Source organism: Hemitrygon akajei, chromosome 4, assembly GCF_048418815.1.
Source record: "Hemitrygon akajei chromosome 4, sHemAka1.3, whole genome shotgun sequence".
NCBI classification, from domain to species: Eukaryota; Metazoa; Chordata; class Chondrichthyes; order Myliobatiformes; family Dasyatidae; genus Hemitrygon; species Hemitrygon akajei.
This window is the reverse complement of record NC_133127.1, coordinates 107615053-107627069: the sequence shown is the minus strand read 5'-3', so window position 1 is coordinate 107627069 and position 12017 is coordinate 107615053.

Sequence of the window (12017 nt, the reverse complement as noted above, 5' to 3'; positions counted from 1 at the left end):
AAGAAGAAGGAAAGTGGAGCTAAAGGACAGAAGAGACAAAAGTTGGAGGTGGAGGAAACCAAAAAGTCAAGCAAGTTCTTCATGCCTTTCTTTGAAAAGCCCAGAACAAGTAGTTCGACATGTTCCATGGAATTGCCTGCACCTGCTACAAGTTTGTTAGAATCCGAAGGTGGATCAAATGCAAATGTGTCACAAGCTGAGAAGGGAGTCAAGTCAGATAAATCTGAGTATGACGAGGTTAATAGTGAGGCTGCCACAGAGAACATGGACATGACAGGAGGGGATAAGCGTCCTTTACTTAAGATTAAACAGGATTGGGAGAAAGAATTCAATTGACTTTTATATGGGAGGATTGGACACGGATTCTGAAGCTGGTTAACTCTTCTTCGATCTGTGCTAGTCATTCACTGATTCAATTTAAAATTATACATCGTTACCATTTGACGAAGTAGAGACTTTCTAAAATATTTCCCAATGTTGACAAGTATTGTGATAGATGTAAAACTGAGATAGCTGCATTGACATATGTGTTCTGGTCATGTTCTATATTAAAACAGTTTTGGAAGTCAGTCTTTTCAACAATTTCTAAAGCACTCAGAATCAATTTACAACCTAATAAATTGACTCTGCTTTTTGGAATAATTCCTCAAAATATCCATGGTATTTCTGTGTCTGACCAACATGTTATTGCATTTGTTACATTGATAGCTCGGAGGGCCATCTTGTTGAAATGGAAGGATATATCAGCTCCTACTTTGTCACAATGGTTCTCTCAAGTGATGCTGTGTCTTAGCTTGGAGAAAATTAGAAGTCGAACCTATGAACCTTTATTTGATTTTGAGAAGAGATGGGGCTCATTTGCTTGTTATTATCATTTCAGTTAACTGATAGATTTCCTCCATGATCTAAATGTAAATTTTTTTAAATATATCTTTTTTCCTTATTGGCGGTTTGATGTTTATTTTTAGAAGCTTTTTGTATGACGCATGGCTCTGGGGTTGTACCTCCAATGGGTTTCTTTTTTTCCCCCTCACTTTTCTTGCTTAGTAGTGTTTCTTTTATTCACAAAATTTTCAATCCTTAAGATAATTTCCTCTTTTATGAGGCATTGTAAGTGTTGTTACTTCGATGCACTTGTGTTATTTTTGAATAATAATAATAATAAAAAGATTTGAAAAGAAAAGACAGGAGGGGAAGATGATGGTGGTGGTGGTGATGTTGAGTTTATTGATGAGATTTTACCTAACGAGATTGAACCTGATGACACTGAACCTAGTGAACTGGATGGTGCCAAAGAGCCTTGAACTGTCATACCAGAAGTGATTGAACAGCATGACACTGGACTTCTGCTGTTCGACAAGGATACTGGAAAAGCAATTCTGCCTAACGTGTTGAGAACAGAAATAATAAAGCTGGGTTTGAAGTATTTCCAGAAGAGTGAGGGACCTTTCCTACCAACAAATAACCCCTCAATGAACAAAACTTTGTACAAGAGGAAATTGGGAAATGGTCGTGGGGAGGAAGTGACTCACTCATGGCTGGTCTATTCCCCTTCTAAAAAGTCTGCATTTTGTACCTGTTGCCTTCTCTATTCCCAGTCAGACCATTAATCCTCATTGGAGCAGGAAAGTGGATTCAACCAGTGGAAAGCACCTGAAAGGATTAGTGTTCATGAAAATGCCAAGAATCATCAGGAATGCTTCACACAGTGGAAAGAAATGGAAAGAAATCTAGCTGGAAACAGAGGAGTTATTGACACGATATTTCAGTCACAGATTGAGAATGAAAAGCAGAAGTGGCATGATATCTTGACAAGAATCCTTCACTGCATAAAATTCCTTGTGACTCAGAACCTGGCTTTGCGAGGACACAGGGAGTCACTTCAGCTAGATGATGACTTCTATGTGGGAAATTTCCTTGGCTTATTGAAACTACTAGCCATCTTTGGACCTGTCATAAAAGAATACCTAACTCACTCATACTCTCTCAAATAGAGAGAGTACAGAGGAGATTTACTAGAATGTTACCTGGGTTTCAGCACCTAAGTTACAGAGAAAGGTTGAAAAAGTTAGGTCTTTATTCTTTGGAGCGTAGAAGGTTGAAGGGGTACTTGATAGAAGTATTTAAAATTATGAGGGGGATAGATAATGTTGATATGGATAGGCTTTTTCCATTGACAGTAGGGGAGATTCAAACAAGAGGACATGAGTTGAGAGATAAGGGGCAAAAGTTTAGGGGTAACATGAGGGGGAGCTTCTTTACTCAGAGAGTGGTAGCTGTGTGAAATGAGCTTCCAGTAGAAGTGGTAGAGGCAGGTTCGATATTGTCATTTAAAAAAAAATTGGATAGGCACATGGACATGAAAGGAATGGAGGGTGCAGGTCGGTGGGACTAGGTGAGAGTAAGCGTTCGGTACGGACTAGAAGGGCCGAGATGGCCTGTTTCTGTGCTGTAATTGTTATATGGTTATATGGTAATGTGGCGACCCACTTTCTGCGCAGGCGAACCAGCTCATAAATAGCCAGCGCGCGGGGGGAGACTTTGGTAATGCACCTCTGACGTCGTTTCCGCCGGAGAGGGCAGGCGCTAGGGATTAAATGCCAGTGCCGCGAAGTTTGAATAAACTAGTCTCAAAATGACTTACGTGTCGTTATTTCAGCGCTGTGTGTAGCACATCACTACATTGGTGACCCCGACGGTCCAAACGGGATTTGGACCAAAGATGACCGACTCTTCATCTGTTCACGCAGTTTCGCTGAAACTGCCGACTTTCTGGACACTGCGACCACGCATGTGGTTTAGCCAAGCAGAAGCCCAGTTCCAGATTCGGCAGATATCCTCTGATTCCATGTGTTACTACCACATGGTGAGCACCCTTGACCAGGAGACGGCCGCCCAGGTTGCGGATTTCATACAGTCGCCCCCGGAAGAAGGCAAATATGAAGCATTCAAAGCGCTGCTCATTGAGACCTTTGGCCTCTCACGGCGTGAGCGAGGTGCCCGCCTGCTTCACCTGGACGGTTTGGGAGACAGACTGCCGTCAGCATTGATGAACGAGATGTTGTCCCTGGCTGATGGACACAAGCCCTGCCTCATGTTTGAGCAAGCGTTCCTGGAGCAACTGCCCAAGGACATACATCTGCTGCTGGCCAACGCAGATTTCAGTGACCCCTGGAAGGTGGCGGCCCGGGCAGATGTGCCAAGAGGGAGAGCGTAGCGTCCATCGGTCAGATTACCAGGCCACGCGCCCAACAGTAGACCAGACCAAGCCCGGCAGGGGGGCGCACACAACACAGAGGCAGGAGTGAGGAGGCCAGTGAACAGTGGTGTTTCTAGGGGGAAAGAAAGCACAGCTTCTGGGCCACAGAAGCCCGTCATTGTCACCCACCCTGCAAGGGCCAGGGCCAGGGCCAGCTGCCGCTAATGACTATGGTGGCTGGCCACCAGGACAGCCTCTTTTACGTCTGGGACAAACAGTCGGGACGCCGCTTCTTGGTCGACACTGGAGCGGAGATCAGTGTCTTGCCCCTGACGGGGTACGACACCCGCAACAGGAAGCCAGGACCCACCCTGAGAGCCGCAAATGGCAGCACGATACGGACCTATGGCACCTGCACAGTGCAGCTGCAGTTCGGCGCCAGCTGGTTCACGTGGGACTTCACACTGGCTGCGGTGGCCCAACCACTCCTAAGGGCGGACTTCTCGCGAGCTCACAGCCTGCTGGTCGACTTGCAAGGGAAAAGACTGGTACATGCCGAGACTTTCCAGATGTTCTCCCTGAGTGAAGCCAAGTTGCCGGCCCCACACCTGGACTCCATCACGCTGTCGGACAACAAATTCACCAGAATCCTGGCGCACTTTCCATCGATTCTGGCACTGCAGTTCACGGCAGCCATGCCCAGACATGGGGTACAGCACCACATTCCGACCCAGGGACCACCCCTCCACGCCCGCGCACAAAGGCTCCCCCCGGAAAAGCTCCGCCTGGCAAAGGAGGAGTTCAAGAGGATGGAGAATTGGGGATCATACGGAGGTCCGACAGCCATGGGCCTCCCCCCTGCACATGGTGCCCAAAGCAGCTGGGGGTTGGATACCATGCGGCGACTACCATAGACTGAACGAGGCTACCACTCCAGACCACTACCTCATGCCACACAATACAGGACTTTGCAGCAAACCTGCACGGGGCAAGAATCTTTTCCAAAGTAGACCTCGTCCGGGGATACCATCAAATCCCGGTGCACCCTGAAGACATTCCCAAAACAGCACTCATCACCCCGTTCGGCCTGTTCTAGTTCCTCTGAATGCTGTTCGGCCTGAAGAATGCCACACAGATGTTCCAGCGGCTAATGGACGTGGTGGGACGCAACCTGGACTTTGCGTTCATCTATTTGGATGACAACCAGCAGTTGTCGTCAGGAGCATCTGTCCCACCTCCGCCAGCTCTACTCCTGCCTGAGTGATTTCGGCCTCACGATCAACCTGGCCAAATGCCAGTTCGGTCTCGATACCATCGACTTCCTGGGCCACAGGATTATCAAAGACGGGGCAACAACTCTGCCCGTCAAGGTAGATGCGATCCGCCACTTTGCCCGGCCCAACATGGTCAAAGGCCTGCAGGAGTTCATTGGTATGGTGAACTTCTACCACCGTTTCCTCCCCTCAGCAGCCCGTATCATGCGCCCTTTGTACACCCTGATGTCGGGTAAAGGCAAGGACATTACTTGGGACGAGGAGGCTGTGGCCGCTTTCGTTAAAGCCAAGGAAGCCTTGGCAGATGCCGCGATGCTGGTGCACCCCAGAACGGACGTTCTGACCACCCTCACGGTGGACGCATCCAAAACAGCAGTTGGTGGGGTGCTGGAGCAGCTCATCGAGGGGCGCTGGCAACCCCTGGCATTCTTCAGCAAGCACCTACGACCACCCAAACTCAAGTACAGTGCTTTCGACCGGGAGCTGTTGGCACTGTATCTGGCTCGCCAGCAGCGACATCTGTCCTACATCTCCGACTACACGACGGACATCCAGTATGTCTCAGGAAAGGACAACGTTGTGGCGGACGCACCCTCCAGACCAGCTGTCCAGGCCTTGTCCCTGGGGGTGGACTATGCAGCACTGGCAGAGGCACAGCAGGCAGACGACGAGATGCCCAGCTACAGGACCGCAGTCTCGGGTTTGCAGCTGCAGGACTTTCTCGTAGGCCCAGGTGATAGGACCCTCCTGTGCGACGTGGCTACTGGCCAACCTCACCCCATCGTCCCGGCAGCCTGGAGGCGGCAAGTTTTCGACTCCATACACAATTTGGCGCACCCATCTATCAGGACAACCGTCCGGCTGGTCTCCAGCAAGTTCGCGTGGCACGGATTCGCGAACATGTCAGCGAATGAGCCAGAACGTGTGCGCAGTACCAAACAGCCAAGGTGCAGCGGCACACTAAAGCCCCGCCGCAGCAGTTCAAACTCACCCACCGGAGGTTCGACCACATTCATGTGGATATCGTGGGCCCCCTACCAGTGTCCCGAGGAGCGCGGTACCTCCTAACTATGGTAGACCGGTTCACGAGGTGGCCAGAGGCGGTCCTGCTCACCGACACATCTGCCAATTCCTGCACCCGAGCACTGATTGCAACCTGGGTAGCACGCTTCGGGGTACCGGTCCACAATACCTCCGACAGAGGCACCCAGTTCACCTCCAGCCTGTGGTTGGCTGTGGCCAGCCTGTTGGGAACACAGCTACACCACACAACTGCCTATCACCCACAGTCGAACGGACTAGTGGAACGCTTCCACCGTCACTTGAAGTCGGCTCTCATGGCCCACCTGAGAGGACCTAACTGGGTAGACGTGCTTCCCTGGGTCCTGCTTGGAATTCGTACAGTGCCCAAGGAGGATCTGCACACCTCGTCGGCCGAGTTGGTGTACGGCGCGCCCCTGGCCATCCTGGGGGAGTTCATACCAGCCCCAAGGGGGCAAGAGGAAGAACCCGCAGCAGTCCTGGACAGGCTACATGAAAGGTTCGGCAACCTGGCCCCAGTACCAACTTCACAGCACGGACAGACCCCGACCCATGTACCCAAAGACCTGCAGAACTATAAGTTTGTGTTTGTACGAAGGGGCGGACACTGGGCACCACTACAGTGGCTGTACGAGGGGCCATTCAAGGTGATCAACAACAACGGGTCCACATACGTTCTGGACGTTGGTGGGAGAGAGGAGGTTTTCACGGTGGACTGACTCAAACCAGCCCATGTGGACTTGGCACAGCCGGTCGAGGTTCAGACTCTGCGGCGCAGAGGCAGACCTCCCAAACAGAGGCTGATCCAGACTGTGGACGTTGGGGGGTGTATCACCAGTTCTGGGGGGGTGTTATGTGGCGACCCACTTTCTGCGCAGGCGAATCAGCTCACAAATAGCCAGCGCGTGGGGGAGACTTTGGTAATGCACCTCTGACGTCATTTCCGCCCGGAGAGGGCGGGCGCTAGGGATTAAATGCCAGCGCCGCGATGTTTGAATAAACTAGTCTCGAAACAACTTACCGACTGTGTGTCATTATCTCAGCGCTGTGTGTAGCACATCGCTACAGTAATATAGTTATATTCATAAAGCCAGGTACTATGGTCTCACATTTGACTCGACTTCTGATAGTGAGGTATGTGGAAGTTGATTTTGAGAGGAAAACGGTCTGTGTTAGAGAGTCCTTCCTTGGTTTTATCCAGATAAGCCAGAAGGATGCTAAGAGCTTAGTTGAAGACATCTTGAAACAGCTAGAGAAGGACGAAATGGAGCTACAAGATTGTCAGTCACAGAGCTATGACAACACTGCTGTGATGGCTGGACACAAAAGTGGTGTTTATCAAAGAATAAGTGAGAAAAACAACCTGGCAGTGTTTGTGAACTGCGACAATCACTCACTCAACTTGGTGGGTGTACATGCAGCCAAGCAGGATACAAAGTTTTTTTGGAACCATTGAATCTCTCTACGTGTTTTCCTCTCATTCAACACAGTGCTGGGAAAAACTCAAAAATGTGGTTGTTAAGTTGGAATCCGAAACCAAGTGGAGGTACTTCATGTTCTCCAGGACATGATAGACAATGGAAACGAGACCAGTGAAACAAGAAGTGACGCAAGGCAGCTGTACAACTGCATGTTAAGTTACGATTTTCTAATTTTGCTAGGATTTTGGAACAAAATACTCATTCACATTGACCGTATTCAAAGGAGGCTTCAAGATCCTAGCATGAACTTCCATGATGCTGCCCTGGATTTGAAAGCCCTCCAAGATCATTTTTATGATGAAAGAGAAGTGTTGGTCAGTGAGTCACTTGAAGAAGGAGTCCGTCTCTGTCCAGAATGGAATATTAAAGTTGAAATACGTCAGAGACGAAAGAAACGAGTGGCTGATGAGAACTCGAGAGACGCTGGGTTAACAGCTAAGGAGGAAATGGAAAGAGTCATGAAAGGAACACTCAACCGTCTTCACAGAGGAATGGATGAATGTTTCACTCATTTGCACAGCACTGATGCCAAGTTTGGGTTCCTTCTAGATGTCAAGGGACTGTGTTACGGCACCAACAGTAACGACCAAAAGAAGTGTGAAAATGTGGGCAAATTGTATAGCTCTGATGTTGATGGGCAGCAGCTATATGAAGAAATTTTGGATTGCAGAATGTTGCTTTCAAGGTGGATCAACATAAAGATATCAAGATCTGAAGAGTTTCTTGAATTTATTGTTTAGTATGGAGATGAGAGCATCTTCTCCAATCTTTGTGTTGCTATTCAGATAATTCAGATCACAGTTTCCATCGCCACCTGTGAGAGATCATTCAGCAAGTTAAAACTAATACTTTCATATTTGAGAGCCTCCATGGGTCAAGGCAGACTCTGTGATCTTGCTCTGCTGAGTGTAGAAAGAGAAGAAACTGAAAAAACTGATTTTGTTCACATCATAGACCAATTTGCAGCAATGAAAGCAAGGAAGATGCTGTTATAATTTTCATGTAGTGCCATAATTTGTTAATTAAAAGATTAACGAGCTTGACTTGTATATTTGAGCTGATATTGTGGTAAAGTTATCTAAAAGATGGGTGTCAGGTGTTTGACAGGGGAGCAATTTCAGTGCTTGCCATAGGCACTATTTTAAGTAGGTACACTCCTGGGTGTATAAGATGATGAAAAGCATTGATCATGTGGATAGTCAGAGGCTTTTTCCTGGAGCTGAAATGGCTAACATGAGAGGGCACAGTTTTAAGATGCTTGGAAGTAGGTACAGAGGAGATGTCAGGGTTTTTTTTTACATAGAGAGTGGTGAAGGCATGGAATAGGCTGCAGGCAATGGTGGTAGAGGTGGATACAATAGGGTCTTTTAAAAGACTCCTGGATAGGTTCATGGAGCTTAGAAAAATAGAGGGCTATGTGTAACCCTAGGTAATTTCTAAAGTAAAGACATGTTCGGCAAGCATTGTGGGCTAAAGGGCTTGTATTGTGCTGTAGGTTTTCTATGTTTCTATGTTTTCTATGTTTCTATGATCTTTTGGTCTCAGTATCTGAAGATGACGTGCAGGCTGCCTTCATGAAAGTGAATATAAGGAAAGCAGCTGATCGGTACGAAGTACCTGGCCAAGTACTGAAGGCCTGTGCTGACCAACTGGCTGTGTATTTATGGATATCTTCAACTCTTTGCTCCGGCAGTGACCATATCCCTCTTGTCTTTCTCCACAGAATGAGGAACTCTAACCAGTGTTTAATGCAGTGGAGTTTATTCTTGCAGGGGTATGACCTGAATCTTTGTCACATCTGTGGAAGGGACAATGAGCCAGCAATTGCCTTTCCAAGGTTGTAAGTTGTAAGTGCACCTGGTGACTGCTTACACTATGTATCCATTATTGAATGTACTATATTCATTATTGGGTATTTAAAGGTTGTTCGAGAGCAACCTTTTAAGTGTGTGGGTGCTGTGTCATGCACATTTCCTGGCCTCTAGTTCCTCTTTCACCTGTGTTTCAGTTCCCTGAGACACCTGCAATTACCCTGCCATTGTGAGCACCTACTGGGGACAGCTGGAAAAAAAAATCTCTCTCCCTCCTCCCTCTTTCCCCCTCTCCCTACTCGCCGCTCTCCCCCTTCCCCACTCTCTCCCCAACTCCTCTCGCCCCCTTCTCGCTCCCCCCTCCTGTTCCCCACTCTTGTCCTCCTCGCTCCCTCTCTCCCTCACCCCACTCTTGTCCTCCTTGCTCCCTCTCTCCCTCACCCCACTCACCCCCTTTCCTCCTCTCTCTCCCTCAAATTAATTTGGCAGCGGGTGGGAACTAGGTTGATATAATGGGTATATCAGTAGGTGCAGCATGCAGTGAGACTGTAAGGAAGGATCAGCAGATGATAGGCAACATTGCAGACAGTGGGATAGGTCAACATATCCCTTTGGAAAAGTGAGGAAAGGAGAGTGCAGCTAAGGTTCCAAAAGTATCCATAATAAATGAAAAGACAAAAAGTTTAGAAAGGAATAAGAATTTAACTTCTAGTAACTTGTGGACAAAATTGAGGGCAAACATGGGGAAAAGAGTGATGAATATATAGAAACATAGAAAACCTACAGCACAATACAGGCCCTTCAGCCCATAATGCTGTACCGAACATGTCTTAACCTTAGAAATTACCTGGGGTTACCCATAGCCCTCTATTTTTCTGAGCTCCATGTAGTTGTCCAGGAATCTCTTAAAAAACACTATCATATCCGCCTCCACCACCATCGCCGGCAGCCCATTCCATGCACTCACCACTCTCCGCATGAAGAACTTACCCCTGAAATCTCCTCTGTGCCTAATTTCAAGCACCTTAAAACTATGCCCTCTCGTACTTGCCATTTCAGCCCTGGGAAAAAGTCTCTGACTATCCAAACGATCAATGCCTCTCATCATCTTATACACCTCTATCTGCTCATGTCTCATCTCCTGAAGATGACTGAGATGTTATATTTCAATGCACATAGTAGATGGAATAAGGTAGATGATCTTGTAATGCAGATAGTAACTGGCAGGTGTGATGTTGTGAGCATCACTGAGTCAAGGCTGAAAGGAGAACCCAGTTTGGAGCTTAACATCCTTCAAAGAGGCCTTCAAGCAGTAGCCTGGATGTGGGCTACAAATTAAAACTGGAGATAGAAAAGGTGTGTAAAAAGGGAAATGTTGAGATAGTCATGGGGATTTCACTATGTGGGGGGATTAGGAAAATCAGGTGCTTGATCCCAAGAGAAGGAATTTGAAGAATGTTTATGAGATCTCAAAGGATGAACTGTCATTGGAGAGAGTCCAGAGGAGGTTCACGAGGATGATTCCAGGATGAAGGGGTTAACATATGAGAAGCATTTGGCAGCTTTAGGCCTGTACTCACTGGAATTAAGAAGAATGCAGGGGCATCTCATTGGAACCTACCGAATGTTGAAAGGAATAGATAGGACGGATGTTGGGAGGATGTTTCCTATGGTGGGGGTATCCAGAACTAAAGGGCACAGCCTCAAAATTGACATACAATCTTTCAAAGCAGAGGTAAGGAGGCATTTTATTAGCCAGAGGGTAGTGAATTTGTGGAATGTTCTGCCACAGATTGTGGTGGAGGCCAAGTCAGTGGGTATATTTAAGGTGGAAGATGATAGTTTCCTGATTGGTCAGGGTATCAAAGGATATGGCAAGAAGGCAGGTGTATGGGGTTGAGTGGGATCTGAAATCAAACATGATGGAATGGTGAAACAGACTCAATGGGCTAAATGGCCTAATTCTGCTCCTATATTATGTTCTTATAGACTTTTTGCTTTTTAGAGCAGCTTGTGGTTGAGCCCACTAGGGAAAAGGCAATATTGGATTGTCTGTTGTGTAATGAATCAGATTGATTAGGAACTTAAGGTAAAGGAACCCTTAGGAGTCAGTGAGCATCATAAGCTAGAATTTACCCTGCAGTTTCAGAAGGAAAAGCTAAAATCAACTGTGTCAGTATTTTAGTAGAATGAAGGCAACTACATTTAAAAAAATTGGATAGGTATATGGACAGGAAAGGAATAAAGGGTTATGGGCTGAATGCAGCTAGTGGGACTAGGTGAGAGTAAGCATTCGGCACGGTCTAGAAGGGCCGAGATGGCCTGTTTCCATGCTATAATTGTTATATGGTTATATGGTTACAGAGGCATGCGAGAGGAGCTGGTCAAAGTTGACTGGAAGAGGACACTAACGGGGTGACGGCAGAACAGCAATGGCTGCGGTTTATGGGAACAACTCAGAAGGCGCTGGATACATTCATCCCAAAAAAAAATGTATTCTAAAGGGAGGATGAGGCAACCACAGCAGACAAGGGAAGTCAAAGGCAGCATAAAAGCAAAATAGTGGCACATAATATAGTATATGTTAGTGGGAATCGAGGCAACTTAAAAAAGCAATAAGGAGAGAAAACATGAAATATGAAGATAAGCTAGGCAGTAATAAGATACCAGAAGTATTTTCTTCAGATATATGAAGAGTAGAAGAGAGTGGATATTAGACCACTGGAAAATGACACTGGAGAGGTGGCAATGGGGGAAAAAGAAATGCAAGACAATTTCAATAAGATTTTTCGTCAGCCTTCATGATGAAGTATACCGACAGAATACCAGAAATTGAAGAGTGCCTGTTGGCAGAAGTGAGCGAAGTTGCTATTACTAAAGAGAAGGTGCTTGGGAAGCCATAAGGTCTGAAGGTACATAAGTCACCTGGAAGAGAAGTAGCTAATGAGATTGTGGAGGCTTTCGGCCCGAAACGTCATTATTACCTCCTCCCGTAGATGCTGCCTGGCCTGCTGAGTTCTGCCAGCATTTTGTGTTTTTTATTCAATAGATGTTGTTTACTTGGATTTTCAGAATGTCTTTAAAAAGTATCACACATGAGGCTGCTAAACAAGATAAGAGCCTATGGTATTGCAGAAAAGATACTAGCATGAATAAAAGATCAGCTGACTGCCAGAGGCTATAAAGACTGGGATTAAAGAGAGCCCTTTTT